This window comes from Chiloscyllium plagiosum, unplaced genomic scaffold (genome assembly GCF_037043375.1).
Source record: "Chiloscyllium plagiosum isolate Xiang-an unplaced genomic scaffold, Cpla_swu_hap1 HiC_scaffold_31, whole genome shotgun sequence".
Lineage (NCBI taxonomy): Eukaryota > Metazoa > Chordata > Chondrichthyes > Orectolobiformes > Hemiscylliidae > Chiloscyllium > Chiloscyllium plagiosum.
The window spans coordinates 82,928,395-82,950,377 of NW_028270169.1; the positions used below are offsets into that span (position 1 = coordinate 82,928,395).

The 21,983-nt window shown below is 43.5% G+C and overlaps 1 non-coding gene across 1 annotated transcript; it reads right to left on the reverse strand.

Annotated features, from left to right (window-relative positions):
- Window positions 1-19,760: 19,760 nt before the first annotated feature.
- Window positions 19,761-19,842, reverse strand: trnas-cga (transfer RNA serine (anticodon CGA)). Its single transcript has one exon. It is a non-coding gene; the product is annotated as a tRNA-Ser (tRNA).
- Between the last annotated feature and the right edge of the window lie 2,141 nt (window positions 19,843-21,983).

Below are 21,983 nucleotides of genomic sequence, written 5' to 3' on the forward strand. Positions count from 1 at the left end.
CGGACAAATGGCAAGAACTACAAATTCGATTAGAGCAGCACAAGTTTAATGTGACAGGGTAAACAGAAGGCAGCCAGATGATTTCTGGGTGTAGGGCAATCACCCAAGGTACCTTTTCATATGAAAGTCTGTGCATCAGTAGAATCTGCGACCCAAGTAGTCTATGTTGGTTATTCATATTCCAGACAACTTGTGTTGTTCCCCGTTTACTCTGAAAGTGAATAGACATAGTTATTTCACCGTTATTTCGAAAGAAGATCCTGCATTGAATCTGTTCGCTGTTTTTTGATGCTGTGGCGAAAAGGTGGGCAATCGCGATGTGAAACGTTGCTATACCTTCATTTCCTTCATTACTGTCCTGGGGAGGGAGATAGGTGATTGGCTCTCTCGATCAGATGGGGGCACCGGCGCATTGATGGCCTAATTTAATCACGGATATAATTGGAAATGTTCACTTTTAATGGTTCGTTGTTGTTCTCTTTTGTTTTATGATACTTGAGCACTTTCTGGGACTTGGCAATAAAGTAAATCTCCAGTAGGTTTGGAATTGCCTCGCTGTTACTTGTGCGAGCAGTTCATGTCAGAGACGACTCACAGGCCTCACAAACAGCACTTAAGCTTCGGTGTGTCTGATCATGGTACTGCCTTTTCAGTTCTGACTCTGTTCCACGTTAAGAGCTGTCAGTTTTTGGATTCGCTGGAGAGGAAAGTGGGTAATGCGATATGGGAGGTATTTTTCTTTAGCCAAAATCTTGATGGCGAACTTGGGAAAGTGTCAAGAAGAATGGTCATTGGAAGCAAATATCCGGAAAACCTTCATCTCTGGATCGGCTGGGCCCATCCACCCTCCAAATAAAATAGCCAAACTCGCTGACTGAGTAACAAACATCATGCGTTTTTTTGCAAATGGTGTATTCAAACCGTTGCCGGTGGCTGGAGCATCTCAGAGTTGTCGAGCATGGAAACAACTCCCGCGATCCAACTTGCCATTGCTGAATAGATAACCGAAATTAATCCATACATATCTGCCAATATTTTTGCCTTATCTCTCCGAGGTCTTCCTGTCTATACACCCATTCAGATGCCTTTGAAATGTTGTGAGTGCACGAGACTCTGCCACTAAATGTGGCAATTCATTCCACACAAACAAAAGTTCTTTGTGAAAAACATGTGTCCTTCGCAAACCTTTTAAAATTTTTCCTCTCTCACATTAAACGTTTGCTATGTAGATCTGAACTCGCGTGTCTTGTGAAAAAGTGCTCCCTGACTATTTCCTCTGTCTGTCTTCCTCATGATTTTATAAGCTTCTGTGAGGCCATATCTAAGCCCTGAAGCTCCTGGGAATCGGACGAAGCCTATTCAGTTTCGTTCTCATGTCCAAGCAGTGCAAACCTTGCAAATCCTTGGAAAGGTTTTCTAAACTTACACTTGCAAGAAGTGTGTCCAGCTGCAGCACTTGTTTGACCGCGTGGTCACTGTGGAGCTGCGGGTGGACTCACTGTGGAGCATCAGCAATTCTGGAGAGTTATGTTGCCTCCCAGGTGCTCAGGTCAGGGATGTCGCCCATCGGCTGAAGAGCATTCGAAAAGGGGATCGTGAACAGTCAGTTGTCTTGGTGCATACAGGCACCAACGAAAAAAAAACGAGACGAGAACCTGCAGGGAGAATTCAGGGAGCTAGGAGAGAAATTAAAGAGGAGGACATCAAAGGTAGTAATCTCGGGATTACTGCCGGTGCCATGTGACTGCCAGCGTAGAAATGAATAAAAAAAGGCACGATGAACACGTGACTTGAGGAATGGTGCTGCAGGGCGGGTTTCAGATTTGTTGGACTGTGCGACCAGTTCTGGGGAGTGTGGGAATAAGAAAATTGACGATCTACATCTGAACCAGACGGGAACGAATGCCTATCGGGAGGTTTTGCTACTGCTGTTGGGGAGGTTTTATACTAATGTGGCAGGGGGCTGGGAACCACAAGAGTAAACAAGTCGGCAGTGCGATGGAAACTGGAAACGCTCAGAATCAGGAAGATAGTATTAATAATGGGAAGAGTAGACAGAGAGCAGATGAATGCAAAAGAACTGGTGGCCCCAAATGCATTTACTTTAATTCATGGAGTATAGACAGATGAACTTAGGGCTTAGGTTGGTGCCTGGGAATATGACGTTATTGCGATCACAGAGATTTAGTTGAAGGAAGGGCATGGTTGGCAACCAAATGTTCTAGGATATAGACGCTTCAAACGGGACAGGGAGGGAAGTAAAAGGGGAAGGAGTTGCATTGCTGGTCAGGCATGATATCATGGCTGTGCGAAAGGAGGATACCATGTCGGGCTTGGGTCGTGAGACACTATGGATGGAGCAGTGAAATAAGAAGGGTGAGGTTAGATTTTTGGGGCTGTATTACAGTTAATAGTTAAACAGACCATGAAAAGACGTAGAGGCAATAATTTAGTGTTGATTGGAGATTTCTGTTTTCCCAACATTGACTGGGATACTCTTAGCGTCAGAGGTCTGGATGGGATACCATTTGTAAGAAGCCTCCAGGTGAGTTTTCTGGAGCGGTATATCAATAGTCCGACGAGGGAATAGGCCATATTGGAACTGATATTGGGGAATAAGCCAGGGCTGGTGTTAGCAGTTGCTGTGGGTGATTTATTTGGGAAGTATCCAATATTCTGTAAGTTTTAGAACACTCATTGACAAAGATGAGTGTGGTCCTGAGGAAAGAGTACTAAACTGGGCCAAAGCTAATTATATCAAAATTATGCAGGAGGTCGGAAATGTGGATTGGACACAGCTATTTGTAGGAAAGTCCACAGTTCATAGGTTAAATATAGTGCAGGATAGGCATGTCCCGTTGAAGGCAAAGGATTTGAAAGGCAATATTCGTGAACTGTTGATGACAGGACAATTGTACGACTCGCCAAGAGGAAAAGGGAAGCATACATAACGCCTCAGCAGCTAAGAACATAATGGTCCCTGGAGGAACATGAGAAGAGTAGGACAAGTCTTAAACGAGGAATCAAGGGGGTGAAAAGGGGTCATGAAACAACTTCACGCTAGCACAATTAAGGAGAATCCCAAAGCCTATTATTCATATATAAGAAGCAAACGGGTAACTAGAGAAAGGATTGGCCCACTAAAGGAAAATGAAGGAAGGCTGGATGTCGAATCTGAAAGAGTGGGTATGATTCTGAATGATTATTTTGCATCAGTGTTCAATGAGGAGAGGGACATGATGAATTTTGAGTCTAGAGTAAGACATTTGATTTATCTGGATCATGTTGACATAAGTAGGGAAGCTGTGTTGGGCAGGCTAGTGGTAATTAATGTGGACAAATCCCCAGGAACGGATGGGATCTATCCCTGGTTCCTGAGTGAGGCAAGAGAGGAAATAGTTGGGGCCCTGACAGATATCTTCCTTGCATCCTTCAGCTCAGGTGAGGTTCTGGCTGACTGGAACGTTGCTCATATTGTCCCCTGTACAAGAAGTATATAGGGATATTCCGGATAACTACAGAACAATGCGCCTAACATCAGTGTTGGGAAAGTTGCTGGAGAAGGTACTGAGGGATAGGATTATTCATATTTAGAAAATAATGTGCATATTAGTGAGAGGCATAGAGTTTTTCGGGGAAGTGCCCAAGTTGATAGATGAAGGAAAGGCTGTTGATGTCACATAAATGCACTACAGTAAGGAGTTAGATAAGGTAACCAAATACAGAACGTAAAGTAACTTGGTGTGCAGGGGTTTCTAGACAGGTGGATAAAGAATTAGTTGAACAATAGGAGACAGAGAGTGGCAGTTGAATTGAGTTTCGGGAAATGGAGAAAGATGAGCAGTAGTGCTCCACAGGGGTCAGTGTTGTGGCCACTGTTGTTTGTGATATACATAAATGATCTGGAAGAGAGCACTGTTGGAATGATCAGGATTTTGCAATGACACGAAGATTTCTGGACGAGCAGAAAGTATAATTGACTGTTAAAGAATACAGGAGGATATAGATATACTGGAAATTGGGCGTAAAAGTGGCAGCTGGAGTTCAAAACAGACAAATGTGAGGTGACGCATTTCGGTTAGTCTAATTCTAGATGGGGTTATACAATGAACGGAAGAGCTTTGGGGAAAAACAAGTTGATGGACAGAGAAATCTGTGAGTGCAGGTCCATTATACACTGAAGGTTGCTGCACAGGTGGATAGAGTGGTCAAGCAGGCATATAGTGTGCTTGGCTAATATGGATGGGATATTGAATAAAATGGCTGGCAAGTCATGTTAAAATTGAACAATACATTGGTCTGGCCACACTTGGAATACTGTGTAAATTTCTGGTCGCCACATTACCAAAAGGATGTGGACGCTTTGGAGAGGGTGGATGCTGCCTCGTAGGGAAGGTGCAATCTAGGAAGAGAGGTTGAGTGGGTTAGGTTTGTTTTCATTAGAAAAAAAGGAGTTTGAGGGGGACCTTTTTGAGGTTTACAAAATCATGAAGGTACAGACAGCGTCGATAGAGAAAAGTTTTATTTCCCAGATTGAAGGATTAAATACTGAGACGTCACGCTTTCAAGGTGAGAGGTGAAAAGTTTAAGAGGGATACACGCGGCAACTACTTGACACAGCGGGTGGTGGGTGTCTGGAACGCGTTCCCAGCAGAGACGGGAGAGGTAATCACGGTAGATTCATTTAAGATGCGTCTGGACAGATGCATGAGTAGGTGGGGAGCAGAGGGATACACATGCTTAGGAATTGGGTGACAGATTTAAACAGTAGATTTGGATCGGCTCAGGCTTGAATGGATGGAAGGGGCTGTTCCTTGTCTGTACATTTTCTTTGGTCTTTCTTCTTAAATTACGCCAATTTCATTACAAAATTTGCGAGGTCTAAGTGCCTGAAGTGAATCGATGCTGAAACACTAGTCAAAACAAATCTGAGTGTGTGGTAGCGTGGTCGGGCGGTCTAATATACCAGATTTTTAAGCTTCAGTTTCTATCGAATCGTGGCTTCAAATACCAGCATCGTAAGTGAGCTACAATGGGGAGATGTATGTGAGAGAACTGCGCATGTGTGGATGCCTTTTAATTTGAGTGTTTGCAGCTCCTCAGTCTGCTTACCCTCTCGGTGATAAAATCAGCGGCCGTCTCTGAAAACAACGCAAGTTCCTGCTGTCCGACGTATCCTCATATCCCGTCGATAACTTTGCTTTTGGATATCTGCGTTGCCAGTTTCTGTATCTCAAATGGTCAGCGCAGTTGGCTGAAATGTTGGTGGTTCGAGCCCACCCAGGGAATAAGCCTCAAATATTTCAGCACAAGCATTTACCCCGACCATGTATTGACATTGTAACCGGTAAAACTCATCCATGATTCACCCCAAGTCCGCAGGGAGTGAGACGTTTACACGCAGCAGAATACGACATCACTTTCTCCAAGCTCCCGATGCCAAGAGAAAGCGGCCACTGCAGCTTCAATCAGCGACTTTCTGCCAAGCCATGGGGAACAACTCGTGGAAACTCCTTCCTTAGTAACAGTTCTTTCCGTGTGAAAGGAGCAAAACTTTCATTTTAAATTGGAAAGGGCTTCAGGACATTGGAATGTCGCTCCAGTCCTTGGAACATGTTATAAATAAAACTCCTGACTTGAAAATAAGAAGTGGTAAAGGTTTTAGGTAGAAAGAACAAAGATTGAGACGACTCTGTCTCGTCAGCAGATGGGAAATGCCCAACACTGTAAACGGGAATGATTGGGTTTCCTTAGGTAATTTCCCGATTGATTTACTGTCTGCCAGAGTGATTGAAAATCACATCAGCGATATAAAGGTGAGGGTAAAAATATGAAGATATTAATGTTGAACCTTAAATCCCGGGACAAGTGCTGAATCGATTGTAATGCTTTGAAGGAATAACTGAAGTGAAAGGTGTGAATGATATTTTTGTGATTAGAAGGAATGAACTGGATCCTAACAAATTGCTGATGAATTATGCTCGCAATGTAATAGCAAACTAATCCACAGTGCACCGTGCTTGGTTAGCTCAGTCGGTGCAGTGTGAGTTGCTTAATCTGAGGGTGGTGGGTGCAAGCCTCACAATGGGCGCTTTCACCGCTTAATACAATTCCGGCTCTTCGTTCCACGGGCAGTATTGCAACCCTTCGCAGGGGAATGTTCTTGCTGCTTTCATTGTCCGCCTGCTTTTGATCACACGTCGGTTTCTGAGTGAACACTGTTTCCATTTTACTGGAGGCGCCAGAGACAACTTTATCAGTGCAGCCGAAAATACAATGAATGATGTCCGTTTCAAAACGTGAGGTTCCAAACCAACCATGCACCACCCAAAGTGTTCAAAGGCACGGAAAGCGAATGGCCACTTGCTAGGGGTCTGACAGAGACGGATCAATGTCACATGGGTCCTGAACCAATTTTCAGTGATTCAGATTGTTCTGATGGAAACCGAAGGGAACTCTCCATCAACGTTTTGCAATTGTTCTTCTTGTGTTTCACGTAATGAACAGTACATTGTCAGTAACGAGGGGGGAGGTGCGGCAGGATCGTGAGGTTTCAGTGTGGGACATAGACACAGTAAGTCAAATATCCCCAGAGCACGGGAGAACTGTTTGGTCCAGGATCACTGCCATCTTCTGTTTCTAAACCAACAAATGAAATTACTGGAAAATCTCAGCAGGTCTGGTAGCATCTTGGAAATAAAAATCGATTTAAGACTTCGGGACTAGTGACACTTCTTTTCCATGTCTATCTCCACCTGCTTTTGCACACTCTTCCTTTTTATTGAATGTCTCCTGACTTCCAACTTTATATTCAGCTTCTCTTTTATTACTTCCTCTCCAACCATTTTCCCAGTCTCCAATTTTGTCTCAGAACTGTTCCATCTTTCACATTGCCCAGGACTTCCAACTGAACAAATAACTCTGTTTCTATTTCCTTAGATAGCAGATGGCTAGAGACTGGAAGGCAGTGATGTTCCGAAAACTCATTCATGATTCACCCCGAGTCCACAGGGAGCAAGACGTTTACACGCAGCAGAATACGACACCATGTTCTCCAATCCCCCGATGCCAACTGAAAGCTGCCACTGCAGCTTCAATCAGGGCTTCCTGCCAAACCCTGGGACACAGCTCGTGGAAACTCCTTTCCGTGGGAAAGGAGCAAAACTTCCATTTTAAATTGGAAACGGCTTCAGGAGATTGGAAGGTTGTTCCTGTTCTTGGAACGTGTTATAAACAAAACTCCTGTCTTGAAAATAAGAAGTGGTAAACGTTTTAGGCAGGAAGAACAAAGAACATGTTGATTGTGAGGACTCTGTCTTGTCAGCAGATGGGAAGTTCCCAATACTCTAAACAGAAATGGTTGGGTTTCCTAAGGTAATTTTCCGACTGATTTACTGTCTGCCAGAGTGACTGGAAATTACTTCATGTGGAAATATTCGGGTTGAATCTTAAATGCCGGGACAAGTGTTAAATAGATTGTAATGTTTTGAAGAAATAACAAAAGTGAAAGATGTGAATGATGTTATTTGTGATTGGGAGGAATGAGCTGGATTCTTGCAAAATGCTGTTCCATGTGAATTATGCTCAGAATGAAATAGCAAACTAATTCATCGTGTCCCAAGCCTGGATATCTCAGTTCGGTGCAATATGAGATGTTTAATCAGAGAGTCGTGCGTCCAAGCCCCATAATAGTCGTTTTCACTGTTTAATAGAGTTCATGCTCTTCGTTCCACATGCAGAATTGGAACCCAACGCTGGTAGAGCATTCTTGTTGCTTTCGCTGACACATATGTCCTCCTGCATTGATCACATGTCGGTTTCTGAGTGAAAACTGGCTGCACTTTACTGGAAGTGCCAGAGACAACTTTATCAGTGCAGCTGAAAATACTATGAATGATGTCCATTTCAAAACGTGAGATTCCACTACATCCGTGCACCAACCAAGGTGTTCAAAGACACAGAACGCGAATGGCCATTTGTTCGTGGTCTGACAGAGACGGCTCAATGTCTCATGGGTCCTGAACAAACATTAACTGATTCAGAATGTGCTGATGGAACGGAACGGAGCTCTCCCTGAACGTTATGCAAATGTTCTTGTTGTGTGCTCATATATGTTTATGTAATGAACAGTTTATTGCCAGTAACGAGGGTGGGGGTGGGGAAGGATTCTGAGGTTTCAGTGTGGGACAGACTTGATCTGATCGAACGGGCAAGTCAAATATTCCCAGAACTTGGGAGAGCTGATTGGTCCAGGATCAGTCCCATCTTCTGTTTCAGAATCAACAAATGAAATTGCTCCGCCATTCGATTCTGGCTTATATCATACTTAACCCCATTCTCCAGTCCTCTCCCTGAACAGTTACTCCCCACTCTTAGGATCCAGTCTTTTACCCAGAGTGGGTCCTAATCCGTCGCAAAACCCTCCACATGTGTTGGCAGCTGTTACACCGAGTCTACGTGTCATCAATCTCAGTTTCAGTGATTCTCGGCAAACACGAACTGTTGTGAGCAGCTGATCGGGTCTCTGGCCCCACTGTGATCCTGCGGGGGAAAATTGATCATCTTCATCTCCTACGGAAAGGATCGGCGCTTCAAAAAAACAGACAGAAAGAAAGATAGGCTTGTGTGTCAAGATATGTGGAGGTAATTGCTTTCTGACCTGGTCAGTAAACCTCACTCGGTATATCCCGGTACATTCTAGCTGTTGTGGTGAAAGGGAATACAAGTGCAATTAATTGCCATCTACGCTTTTATTCGATATGTATTCTTCCTTGTTCTGAATATGCAGGGATGTTTCCAGCACTGATGGTCACCATTTCTAAGAGTGCATGCCGCGGGCCCTGATTTTTTCTGGAGAGTAGCAGTATCAGTTTGTGCGAAAGTGGCCCAGTACAAAGCTTAGAAGAAACATTGTTGTTCCCTCTTTCCGGGCGACAGTCTTTCATATCATGATCGATGGGGCTTTATTGCATTCTCATCAGCAAACCTTGTTTTGAATTTACTCGCCCAATACTACTGTAACGGTGAAAAGAATATAATTCCGAATACCTGCTGCGTGAAATTCATTTTCAAATTTCTATTCGCAGTGGTCCTTCATATGTGGCGATGTCTATATCACTGCTGGCCATCCTGTTTAAGAGTGCCGTTACATATGTTCCTCTGTCTTGGCGCGGCAGGGAAAATTGTCTGCGCCTTTTCAGCCAATATTTCCTGGATATTTCAACATGGTATTCTTTATTTTTTCAATCATGTCCACTTTAAGGACACAGTTACCGGGCACTGATCCTTTCTGTAACAACAGTACCGCATTTGCTTGACATGCGAAGGTGGCCTGGATCAGTAACAAGGAGAGCATTCATTTCCTTCTGTCACAGCGAACACTGGATTCATGATGTTAGTCTCTGTCAAATGCATCCGAAAATGTGCTCTGAAAGCTTCATTTGAACGCTGTCTGGCGCTTCTCAACGTGTGCTGGAAATGTGTTGCTGGAAAAGCGCAGCAGGTCAGGCAGCATCCAGGGAACAGGAGAATCGACGTTTCGGGCTTATGCTGCCTGACCTGCTGCGCTTTTCCAGCAACACATTTCCAGCTCTGATCTCCAGCATCTGCAGACCTCACTTTCTCCTCAAAGGTTTCTCAACGTGTGTCAACCAAAACCAGAAATCCTCAATCATAGTTTGGAGCAGTTCATATATTCGAGTTTCGCAGCAGCAGACACGGATACAGTTCATTCAGTCAACAACAGGAATGAAAAGATTTACAGGCACAGATGTACTATCGATTCTTGTTCTCATACTGTTGCTAATATTACCATGTGGCCTGACGTCTAAGCCATGTTGTAACTGAAAATGAGGAAATCACAGACAGGCTGCCGAATGACACAGTATGTATTTTGTTTTCTTGTTCTCACAGAGTTCCAGAAAAGTATGACAGCGAGGGAGAGGAATGCAAGTCAAGTGCAGCTCTGGCGAAACACCTTCTGTCTGATTCAGTCATCAACAAGAAACGTGAATGCGACTAAAGCGGGAAACCTTTTCACAACTCGAACAAAGAGCAATCACGAACAGTGACCACCTCTTTGACATCTCAGATTGCCTTTGACCTTCCCTGAATATGTATAGAAACTAATTTTTGTACACCTCGAAGTGAGAACTGTTTGATGTACCGACAATAAGTGAGTCGCATGTCCTTGATTCCCACATCGGTTTCCAACTCAGCTTGCAGCCAGGTGGCAGTTGCTCATGGCTCAGCTGGATAATGCACTATTATGGAGAAACAAAAGGAAAGTTGGAACTCTTATTGGCTCTGGGTTTTGAATAATCTTGCTACGTGTTCTGCCATTCTCTGATTCCAGTGCGAAACCAGCTTTTCAATTTATCTGAGCAGCAGGAGAGTCGGGCGTTTCTGGCAGGAGCAGAATTCATCATCTCCAGTGATCACTTTATCTGAGGAGAGAAAATGAACAAAGTTTCACACAGCGACTAATCGGAATTGCATTCCGTTTCAGCATGGCAGCAGATATGGGCTAGCAAATTCAAAGCCAGATTTGCTGATGAGAACAACAAGCACTACCGCTCAGATAGAGCAATTCCTTCCCACCGCTTATTCTGCAGAACTGGTGCAGTTACTGTGAGTATGCTGCAGGGTATCATCAGGTACATGCTCTTGTGTTTCCGGTTTTGGCCTGTGTGCTCGCGTGGCTGAGCAACCTGAGACTCTGATTTCAGATTCCACTTCTTAAAAAGGCTTGTGTTTGCATCCCTGCGCGGCCACGTGTGTTAATGGATTAAGCTGGCAACGTTTTGCAGGGATGAGTTTTGTTAAAGTTGAACAGAAAAAAAAGCAATCATTTCTTCTAACCCGGCTGTGATGTGGCACAGCAGAAAACAACCAACATGTCAGTGCCCACGTTTTCCCCTTCTGCTGTAGTTGTCACGTTCCCCTCCAGCTCGAAAGGCCACCAGCATAATATGCGACTCAAAAACAGGCTGCGCCAATCTTTCATATTCCAGACAATTTGCATTTTTCACCGTTTCTCTGAAAGTGAATGGAGATATTTATTTCCCTGTTTATGTGAAATTAGGTTCTACATTGAATCTGCTCGCAGTTTTCTGTTGTTGTTGCGAAAAGGAGGGAAATTGCGATATGAAACGTGGTTACTTTTCCCTAATTTCCTTAATTTCTGTCCTGATGAGAGAGGCTGGTTATTGGTCCTCTCGATCCGGTGGAGACATCAGCCCAATTGTTAACCTCATCTAATCGAGACTGTAATTGGTAATCTTCACTTTTCATGGTTCATTGTTAGTCAGTTCTGATTCATGTTACTTGAGCACTTTCCTGTAAGTATTGGTGCACTAAGGCGCCAGTACGTTGAAAGCACCATTTGGAATTGCCTCGCCTCAAGTTGTGTGAGCAGCTCATAACCCAGACGACTCGCTTTGCCTCAACGAAAGCATTCATGAGTCCGTGTGTCTGAAAATAGTTCTCTTTGTCAGTTCTGCTTCTGTTCATGAGTTGTCAGGTTTTGGTTTCTCTGGAGAGCCGCGCGGGCAACATGATTTGTGAGGTATTTTCCGCAGCCAAAATCTCCCACTGAGAAGTTGGGAATGTGTCAAGAAGAATGGTCATTGGCAGCCTAAGACCAGAAAAAAATGATTCGTTGCTGGTTTGAACCGTAGCAGCCTGTGGGAGTTATCTCAAATGGGAGAGTACTCGCTTTGCATGCGAGAGATTGCAGGGTTCCTAGCTGGGTTCTCCATCCCCTTTTAGGGCGGCACCGTGGCTCAGTGGTGAGCACTGCTGCCTCACAGTACCAGTGTTCCACGTTTGATTCCGGTGCATAGTTTGCACATTATCCCTGCGTCTGCGTGGGTTTCTTCCCACACTCCAAAAATGTGCAGGGCAGGTGAATTTGACATGCTAATTTGCCCAGAATGATCGGTGCATTAGTTCGAGGGAAATTGGTCTGGGTGGGTTACTCTTTGGAGGGTCGGTGTGGACTAGTTGCCCTGAAGGGCCTGTTTCCATACTGTAGGGCATCTAATCTAACCATCTTCCAGAAAACTAGCCCAACGCACTGACCAAGTGATAAGTGCCTATTCAAACTGGTATTCGCCACTGCAGCATCTCAGAGGGGCTGAGCCCGTAAACAAACGCTCTATTTGCCAAATTTTCACGTTTATTCTTTATCAACTTTCCTGTCTGAAAACAGATCCATATGCCTTTGAAATGTTGATAGTATACCAGACTCCATCACGAAATCTGACAATTCATTCCAAACAAGCAAACCTTTCTGTGTGAAAAGAACAATGTCCTTCAGATCCCTTTTAAATTTTACAACTCTACCCTTAAAACATTGTTCACTTGTTTTGAACTTGCCTGCCTTGGGAAGAAATAGTCATTGACCATTTACTCTATCGTCTCCTTCATATTGATATAAACCTCTGTAAGCCCATCCCTCAGCCCTCAAGCTCCAGGAAATATTTTCACATCCTATTCAGCTTTCCGCTACTGTCCAAACACTGTATGCCTTGCAACATCCTCATAAATATTATCGAACTTACGCCAAGTTCGCCATTGAAAGTGCGTGTGGGTAAGTGCCTGAAGTGAGGCGATGCTGAAACACTAATCATGAAACACGTGGTTGCTGGGTTTGTGTGGCAGCGTGGCAGAGGTGTCGAAGGAGCTGTCTTTAAACTATAACCTCGATCCAGTCATTGATTTGAATTCCCACCACGACCAGAACCACAGGTGAAGTCGGGAACTCTGTTTTTCATGAAAGATCTATAAACAGTGAGATGTCAGGATTTGCTCCCATATTCGGCTGTTTTTTCACAGGAACTTTCACTAACTAAGGCTGAGGGACTGCCCAAGCTCAACGATTCAAAACCATGCGTGCATTTATTGACTATTCGAACACAGGAACTCGGACTCATTGTTTGTGTGTTACACAGTTACTCGGTGTAAATTTAAAACAGCCTCTGGTTATGCAGAAGAGTTCAAAGCTGGATATTCTCCACTGAAAATGCACAGGAAGAGGCAATCTCTTATTGCTTTTGTTGTAAACTGATAACTTAGACTGTTTAAACTGACAGGATAACGCGGATCCATCCATCCTCTTGGGCACCTTTAACCGTATTAATATCCGCAAAGGTAAACTCACACTAAGAGGAATGGGCTCATTGCGGTGAATTGTTAAGGAGAGGTGTGTGAGTCAGAGTGAATAGTGGTCAGTAAATACTGACACTGACATTGAACGTTGCACCAGCTCCTCACTCACTTGCTGTCTCATGCCTCCCAGTCATCATTGCCTTTCACATTTTCCTCTCGTTCGTTCCACTTCTCAACTTATTCCCGACAGATTGCAAGTGTTCCCTTAGAAACTGCAGCTTTAGGAAACGTATTACTGGGATAAAGTCATTGCTCAATGTGATGGGATGCACCGTCAATCCCTAATTACTCGAGAGATTGAGATTTTGAGTTACTCCGCATAACCCTGGATGCCCTCAGTAGCGGGGTACAGGCATGATGCCATGAGGCAAGGGTTTAGACGTAGTGACATTGAAGGAACAGCGAAATATTTTCAACTGGGAAACGCGAGAACCTTGGAGGGGTAATTGCTGTGACAGCTTTCGCTTGTATTTGCTGCCATTGTCCTTCCTGACAGATGCTGATCGATCACTGAATTGTTCTGGCAGGATCCGTGAGTGTGTTCTGGGTGCAGCCAGGCTTTAGTTTTCATTCGGATAATTCACAAGAAGAGAATTAAATCTATATCTCCTGACTGGGAATGAAAGCCTGTTCTGGGCAATGCAAACTCAGACTTGTATGCAGGGATGTCCATTGACACTGCAGTAGCCTTTGGGACCTGTACAAACTCTAGTGCCTGCTCTTCACGTCATAACCGTCTTCGTCAGCAGTGTTTCTCTCTCCAAGTTTCCAAGGCGGTTCATATTATCGCCCTTGGTTTCAATTTGAAGAAGGCAATGCTGCGATAATCTGATGTTGTTCAGCAGATATACTGCAGCAAGTTAAGTAAAGACTGATGCTAACCCGAGCTCGTTTTGAGCTGCGCTGATGTGTTGGCAGCAAGAAAGGCATCGTTCAACTCGCCTCATTCCGGATGACGGGCTCGAAATGACCAGTGGTTTCTCGCTGAATTAGTTCAGGCTCTGGAATGTAAAAAACTTCAAATATGAAAGTACAGTGAAACGAAATGGTTCACAGAGTGCGGAATTCCAAGTGAAACAGTGACGGTGATTATGTTTGCTGATTTTTCACCTTGTGAATGCTGTTTCCCTAATGTGGACGTTTACATTACCTATAGACAAACTGTCACAGCTAAACCTGGTCTTTGGGTCAGTGACAGAATTGGTAACACGCCTGACTCGAGTTAGGGGATTATCGGTTCGCATTTAAAATCACGAGGATGTGGCGTGTTAGTCCATCCCTGTTGTCTATCAGGAACGGAAGGGTTGGGGTTTTTGAATTTACAGTTTCTTTCGCCCACTTCAAATTCTAGCTCAGAACAACGTCTCTCATTGTCTGTAGAACTGACTTTGGTTTAACCAAAAGCTGCCTTTTGGCAGTTGAACTTGCATGTTGGAGCGGACAGCTGAAGTGAAGCACAAGGAGCTGGTCAAATCCTGAGAACTCTGCCTCTCTCGGGGAATGTGTCTGTGTGCCTCTTTCTGTGGGAGACACGACGTGGGTAATAACACAGTGTGACTATGTCAAACTTCAATCCCATTGTTGTGTCATCTAAGATCAAAGTGAGAACCTCACTGCCATTTGCACTGGAAACATCAGAACACATAAGGTTATGGACTAAAGCCGGAAACTGGGAATAGAATAGACGAATGTCTTTAAACCAGACTGCACCATGGGCCAAATGGGTTTTTCCATTCTGCAAAACTTGAAGCCGAGTAGAAAACAATCTGCAGTGAAACTGACCATAAATGAAAGGGAAAAGCCATTTCATTGAGAATAAGTGCAAGAGCGTCTGTCTTCATTCAGTGTAATCTCGTAGTGAGGATTTGGAACTAGAACTGCCATGGCATTAGTTCTATTTTCGGACAGGGAATGAATGTTTTATTGTGCAGGTATGTCGTGGTACCAGTATTTCTGACCACTGGTCCGAACCTGGTAATGCTTGGTTTTGTGCCAGGTTATTAAAAATCAAAAAGATCCAGGTATTGGAAATCTGAACTAAAAACGAGAATTGATAGAGAAACGCGCTACACCTGGCAACATCTGTGGAGAGAAACAGATTTTTTTTTAGATGGACAGGAAACAGGTTAGTTATAGATTTCTAGATTATACTGTTGGGAAAATAATAATTTTGCCTGTCGAATCAGGATATTTATCAACATCACTCTTGAGCTTACAAACGTCGAATTTACAATCTTAAAATGACTTAATCAGCTGTCATGCTACTTTCATTTTCCTGAGCTGGTGGAAGGCTATGTTTTAATGGCTACATTTCCTTTTGCTTTCTGTTAGTTAGCAGTCACGCCGAATGGAGAATTGTTTCTTTTAGTGTCTGCCTCAATATGTGTCTTTGTTTTTTCTATATTTGTCTCTGTATCCTCCTGGGCCTTTTTCACATTCTCCGACTCTTTGGCTGTCCATATCCCTCATTTCCCATTTCTGCTCTTGAAAAGCCTGACATTCACAGACAGTTTGAGATTCGAACTGCTGAGAGGCTTTCTGACGCCTGGCTGGAGTCGGTCGAAGTAGTCTCACATTCTCTGGAGAATGCGCCTGTCACTTCGACCTGAGGCAAGGAGACATTTCTTCCTCAAAATCTAAAGACCCTTTCGAAGTTAAAGTTGAATTCCTTATCCAACAGAAAAAGAAAGTCATTACATGATAGCTGAAGAAGAACAAGGATGCATTTACTGTTGGTGTACAACAAATGAATGGTGACAGCAGAGAATGAGGGTGATCGTGTCGTGGTGTCAGTGCCATTACCACAACATTCCCCGGGAATGCTGCAGTGTCTCCTGCCTCACCACTTAATTTCCACAAAACTGGGAATGAAGGAATGAGAATAAGAGGATGAGAAGCAGAAGTGCTTGTGGAACTGCGAGAAGAATCTCCAGGTTAAAATAGTAGTTAAAAAGAGCAACATACACTACTGGATTTAAACCTGGAAAATGAAGCAGGAACTCGAAATCAAAATATAAAGTAATTCAAACAGACACTGAGTTTCTCGATCAGCAACACAATACTTGCGAGAAATAACGAGCTTTCAATACAATGAGCAGGCTCCAGTATGATGGGAGGTGCTTTCACCAGCTAAGCCACGGCGCCACGTTAAAGCCAGATTTGTCGTCCATATGTGCAATGCCTGAACCACTTGATCACAGGAATTCGTAAACGCTTTTTCTGTATTAGCGTTGCTCAGTATGAATGGCAATCAAACTCTGCTTGTGCAAAAGCAGACATTTCAATGCTGAGCATGCCCCACTGAAAAGGCAAAGAAAAAGAGAGTATCCTCTTGCATTGGCATCCAACAGATATTTTCATCTGTTTAAATTGACAGAATAAAGCGGATGTGCTCATCTCCTCTCGCGTCCCATTAACCACGTTAATACACACGCAGGGATTTTCAAACCAAGATGAACAGGCTCATTGTTGTGAATTGACAGCAGTGGTGTGTGAGTCATTGCGAACAGTGAGAAATAAATGCTGAACCAATAGCACTGACACTGAGCCTTGCACCATCAGGTCCACATTCACACCTTGTGTCATGTCTCCTCGGCATCAGTGCATTTGACTTTAATTATTCTACCCTGCACCTCTCCTCAAGTTATTCCCGACCGCTTGCAGTGTCGAATTAGTACATGCAATTATTAGAAATGCATTTCTGGGACACAGTTGTCTTTCAATGAGAAAAGATTCACTGCCCATCCCTAATTATCCCAAAGATGTAGGGGACGAGTTACTTTTGTCAACTCCTCAAAGATGCCACTCCTGACTCCACTCTGTCAATGTAACTCACTGAGGGAAGAGCAAACTGACGCCACTCAGTCAGTGTTACTCATCCAGGGAAGGGCAGACTGACCCACACTCTCAGTGTAACTCAGCAGACTGATCCCACACTCAATATAAGTCATTCTCTGAAGAGCAGTCTGACCCCACTCTATAAATATAATTCCCTCAGGGAAGAGCAGACTGATCCCATTCTGTCTATGGCACTCACCCAATGAATGAACAATAACCCCACTCTACCAATGTAACTCGCCAGGGAAGAGCAGACGGAACCCAGACTGTCAACATAAATTATCGAGGGAAGAGAATACTGACCCCGCTCTTTCTGTTTCACTCAGGCAGGAAAGAGCAGACTGTCACCACTCTGTGAAAGAAATTCGCCCAGGGAAGGGCAGACTGGCCCTACTGTATCTGCGTGACTGACACAGGTAAGAGCAACTAACCCAACTCTGTCAATATATCTCCCTCAGGGAAGAATACCCTGACCTCCCTCTGTGCATGTAGCTCACCCAGGAAACAGCAGACTAAGCCCACTCTGTCTATTTAAGTTCAGAAAAATCCTCTGAAGTACTTCCTATCCAGACACTCTCCACATCATTGTCTCTGTAACCGTGTGCATTCAATGGCGATTCCAAATAACCTGCAAATGGTTAGAATGTGGCAGCAAACCAGAGCAACCACACAGACATTGGGCGAATGTGCAAACTTCCATCAGGCAGTTATCTAAGCCTGGAATGGAAACCAAACCCGGCAGCAGTCGTGATTATAAAATGGCAGAACAGAAACCTGGCAAAAGGAATTGCATCCCTGTGTGTTGCAACGATGCTGAGTATTAATTAAGCCCCCCTTACTGTCGTTAATTTCCATTTCCATCACTGCCAACCTTCTTCAAAGCAAAGCACGCACTTGCTTTTCCAGCCTTCCTATATCCCGCTTTCATCCCGCTTTTTACCCAATCAGATTTCTGACTTCACAAACTACGTCATAACAGGTTGCCAACTGCAGGATGAGCTTTGTTCCGTTCTCCCCTGATGTTGATGGGAGTAATCCGGCATATTCGAGTAGGACTTGATGCGCTTGCGGGTGGGGTATTCGCGGCATTTCGGCTTCTTTTTTCATTTTCGGTCTGAACTATTTCGAGTTCATTGCGCAGACTTCTGAAGAAGACTTTTTGGAGTCGAAATGGTAACTGTGTTTTCTCTCGCAAGACAGACGTAGCTTTATTTCTGTTCTCTTATAAATTGATCTTCTTCTGATCTTTGCAAGTGAAATAGGGTGCATTACTATTGCTCGGTTTTAGTTTCAAAATCAAGAGAAACATGAAGGAGAGAATATCAAAGAACACAAAGTTCTGAGTTGTTAAGATAATTTTTGCAGCAATGGTGGACAAGAAGATCAAATTAAGATAACGGTTCAAGAACATTTAGTCTGTGGAAGTGGTATGTGAGTTTAGTTCCAAATATATGTTTCCGCTCTTCCAGGACATCTTTTTGACTCCCAGAAAACATTGATTGTTTTCTGTATTCACTTTGCTTCGCGACATCTGTCTTCTGGTCGACCAGGGACAACTTGAATTTGCGTCTGCATTGAATACGATTTCGCTCTTTCTTTCGAGAAGCAAACCTGTGCATTATGTCCCACTTATCATGCAGTGGCTAAGAAATTCAAAATGAATTCCGGTTTATGGATCGTGAGCAAGAATGAAGTGATCCACTTGCGAACAGATGTCACCACGCCCTATTCCTACATCGGGCCTGAACGGTCCATCGGCAGAGTCTGCAGACAGGAAATGTCTAAGTGACTAGTCCTTTGTTCAGTTAGATTTGATACCAATGGTAGTGCTGTTTTGGTGCAGAAATGTGTCAACATCTCTGATGTTAGAGTCAATATTTAAGTCACATCTACTCCATGGAGTGTCTTCTCATATCGGAACATGCTGACATGAAATCATCTAACTCTGATAGCAAAGGTTTTCTCATTAAACTGGGAGTATGTTTATCTAGCATTTCAGACAGCCAGGATGAATAATTGGCATTTGGTTCTTCAAGCTGAGCTCTCCACACCAACTGCTCCAACGAAGGCCGTGGATAAGTTTCCCATCGATTATTTTGGTCAATATTAGCCTCAACAACAACCAATTGTTCTGAACAAAGCTACACCACAAGCAGAGGGCTAAGGCTGATTTTCATCGTTAATTTTCAATTTCAGTTCTTAATGCACAGTTTCTTATGAATGTGGACAGCAGAAGACCGTTAACATTACATTTCTAATATTTCCAGAAAATTCTACTACGCTGATATCACCTTGCCTTTTCACATCGCAAGCCAGGAACCTGGATCAGTCGAGTTCCTTTCCACACATGGAGTTGCTTTTTTCTAATTCATTGACCGCTGATATAATAGATTATTGACCTTGAGAGTCAGCTGTAAATTAGGTTCAACTTTCTCAGCTTGACTTTCATCTGATCCTTAAAAAAAAATCATCACCTGCAGGTAAGTGTATTGCATTGCTTCTTGTTTTGCTGAATTCCACCCCCCGAACATCCAAATTTCACGATAGTTCGACAAATGTGTTGAAACTGATTCGTGTTGGAAGTTGGTGGCTTTTGTGTCTCGACATATAATTTATTCAATTAGATAACTGGGTCAGTCTTGAAATTACTTCGGATTCCTCACAGTTGAAAATTTACTTTTGATTAAATGCAAAGCTCAAGCTGCACGAAATCCAAATCCTGCAAAGGAATTAATGACTTTTAAAAGATTCTACGCTGTGAACAGGATTCGAACCTGCGCAGGGAGACCCCATTGGATTTCGAATCCAACGCCTTAACCTCTCGGCCATCACAGCTGCGGCAGAATCTCCAATTTTCATAGGAAAACAACTGAATTCATGAAATACGTAATTTGTTGGAAGAACAAATTGTCAAGACCCAAAGATTTCGCCAAATCCTTTGCAAAGACCCAGACGTACGTTCCCTTAGCAGATTGACAGGCTTTCACCGCAAACTAGATTCTGCCACAGCTGAAGTTGTGGGAATGATTCTTCGTCGAATTATAGAGTCACGGATGTTCACCACACGAAGAGAAGATCATTGTCCCACTGCATCCGATCGATTTTGACTCAATTTCTCATCATCTGGTGCCAAATTCGATATGCTGTTGTGTTTTAATATTCATCGACATATGGTATTAGAAATATTGATGCTAAGTCCATAAACACTAGCTACATTCGTAAAAAAAAATATCGGAATTATAAAGAATGCAGGGGCCAATTTACAGGAATGGATCCAGCAACTAATCCGTAAATTCTGACATCAGGTAATGAACTTGTGAGCACAAGAGAGGAAGATTAACCGAAGATTTGGAACTTGAAATCGTCTTGACGGAATTATTTGCAAAGCTTTTGCGGTTTTTCTAGATTCAACAAGTCGTTGAACAATACAACACGGAAAGTGGCCCTTCTTTTCAACTTGACCATGGTAGACAGTTATCCTAAATTAATAGGTCCCATTTGCCAACATTTGGCCCACATCCCTCTAAACCTTGTTACTCATATATCCATCCAGATGCCATTCAATGTTATATTGTACCAGTCTCCAACAACTTCTCTGGCAGCTCATTCTGGACGCATCTGAAAAAGTTGCCCCTGACGTCCCTTTTAAATCCTTACCCACTAATTTTAAACCGATGTTTTCTAAATTTTGACTTCCTCACCAGCCGGAAAACACCTTGACGAGTCAACCTATCCATGTCCCTCATGATTTAATAAATAGCAACGATTTGTCTTTATCATACTTGTCAGGAGGGAAATGTGTGGAGATTATTTGTCGAAGGTTTGAAGTAGAAAGTACACATGTTTAGAAATGCATCTTGGAGAAGTTTTTAATAAGTCATTGAAGTCTAGGAGCAGTTGTAGAAGTCTGTTGTGAAAGCTGCAGGAGGATTTCAGGGCACGAGAACGAAGCATTATTTCCAATGTATGGTGGCTCAGTTCGACCGCACTTGGACTACAGTATGAGGAATTATAACCCTCAATTTAGGAAAGATACTAATGCCATATGAGGAATACCACGAATGGTGATTAGCTTTGATATCATGGATGAACGTTAGTCCTCTGAATTGAAATTGAGCAAATCCGGCCTTTTTTTAACAATTTCAAAACAAGCGAGGTAATCTCATTGAGAGTTGCAAAATATTTGAAGAGATAAACAGGGTGGTGCAATTAAATTTTGTTCCCTCATTGGTGAATCTAGAAGCAGGAGAGGACAATTTTAAAATGAAGCATTGTGATTTATGACCATGATGAGAACTATTGATTTTTGTCTTCGCCTTGAGAAGTCGCGCTGTTCAGCACTACAGTGAGCCTTGGATATTTGGTCTTTGAATGCATCACTATCAGCCTGACCCGCCGACACTTACTGCATCACTATAGACCTGACCCCTCACACTTCCCGCCTTAATATCAGCGTGAACCCCTCAAACTTACTGCATCACTATCCATCTGGCGCCCTCACATTTACTGCGCCACTTTCACTTCGAGACCCTCATTTTGACTGCGTCACCATCAGCCTGACTGCCTAACACTTACTTTGTCACTATCAGTCACGCTCTTACACTTCCTATGTTACTATCACCCTGACTCCTTACACTTACTGTGTCACTATCAGCCTGACTCCATCACACTTATTATGTAAGAATCAGACTGACGCCTCACACTTATCTTGTCACTAAAACACTGCCCCGTCATATTGACTGTGTCACTATCAGCCTGACCCCCTCACACTTACTGCTTCACTATCGCAATGCCCCTCTCTCACTTACGACGTCATTTACACCCTGACACCCCAGACTTGCTGCGGCACTATCACACTGAGGGCCATACACTTAGTGTCACTGTCATCCTGACCCCTTACACTTACTGCGTCACTATCACACTGGTATCTCACACCCACTGTGTCACTATCATCCTGAACCGCTTACACCTATTGC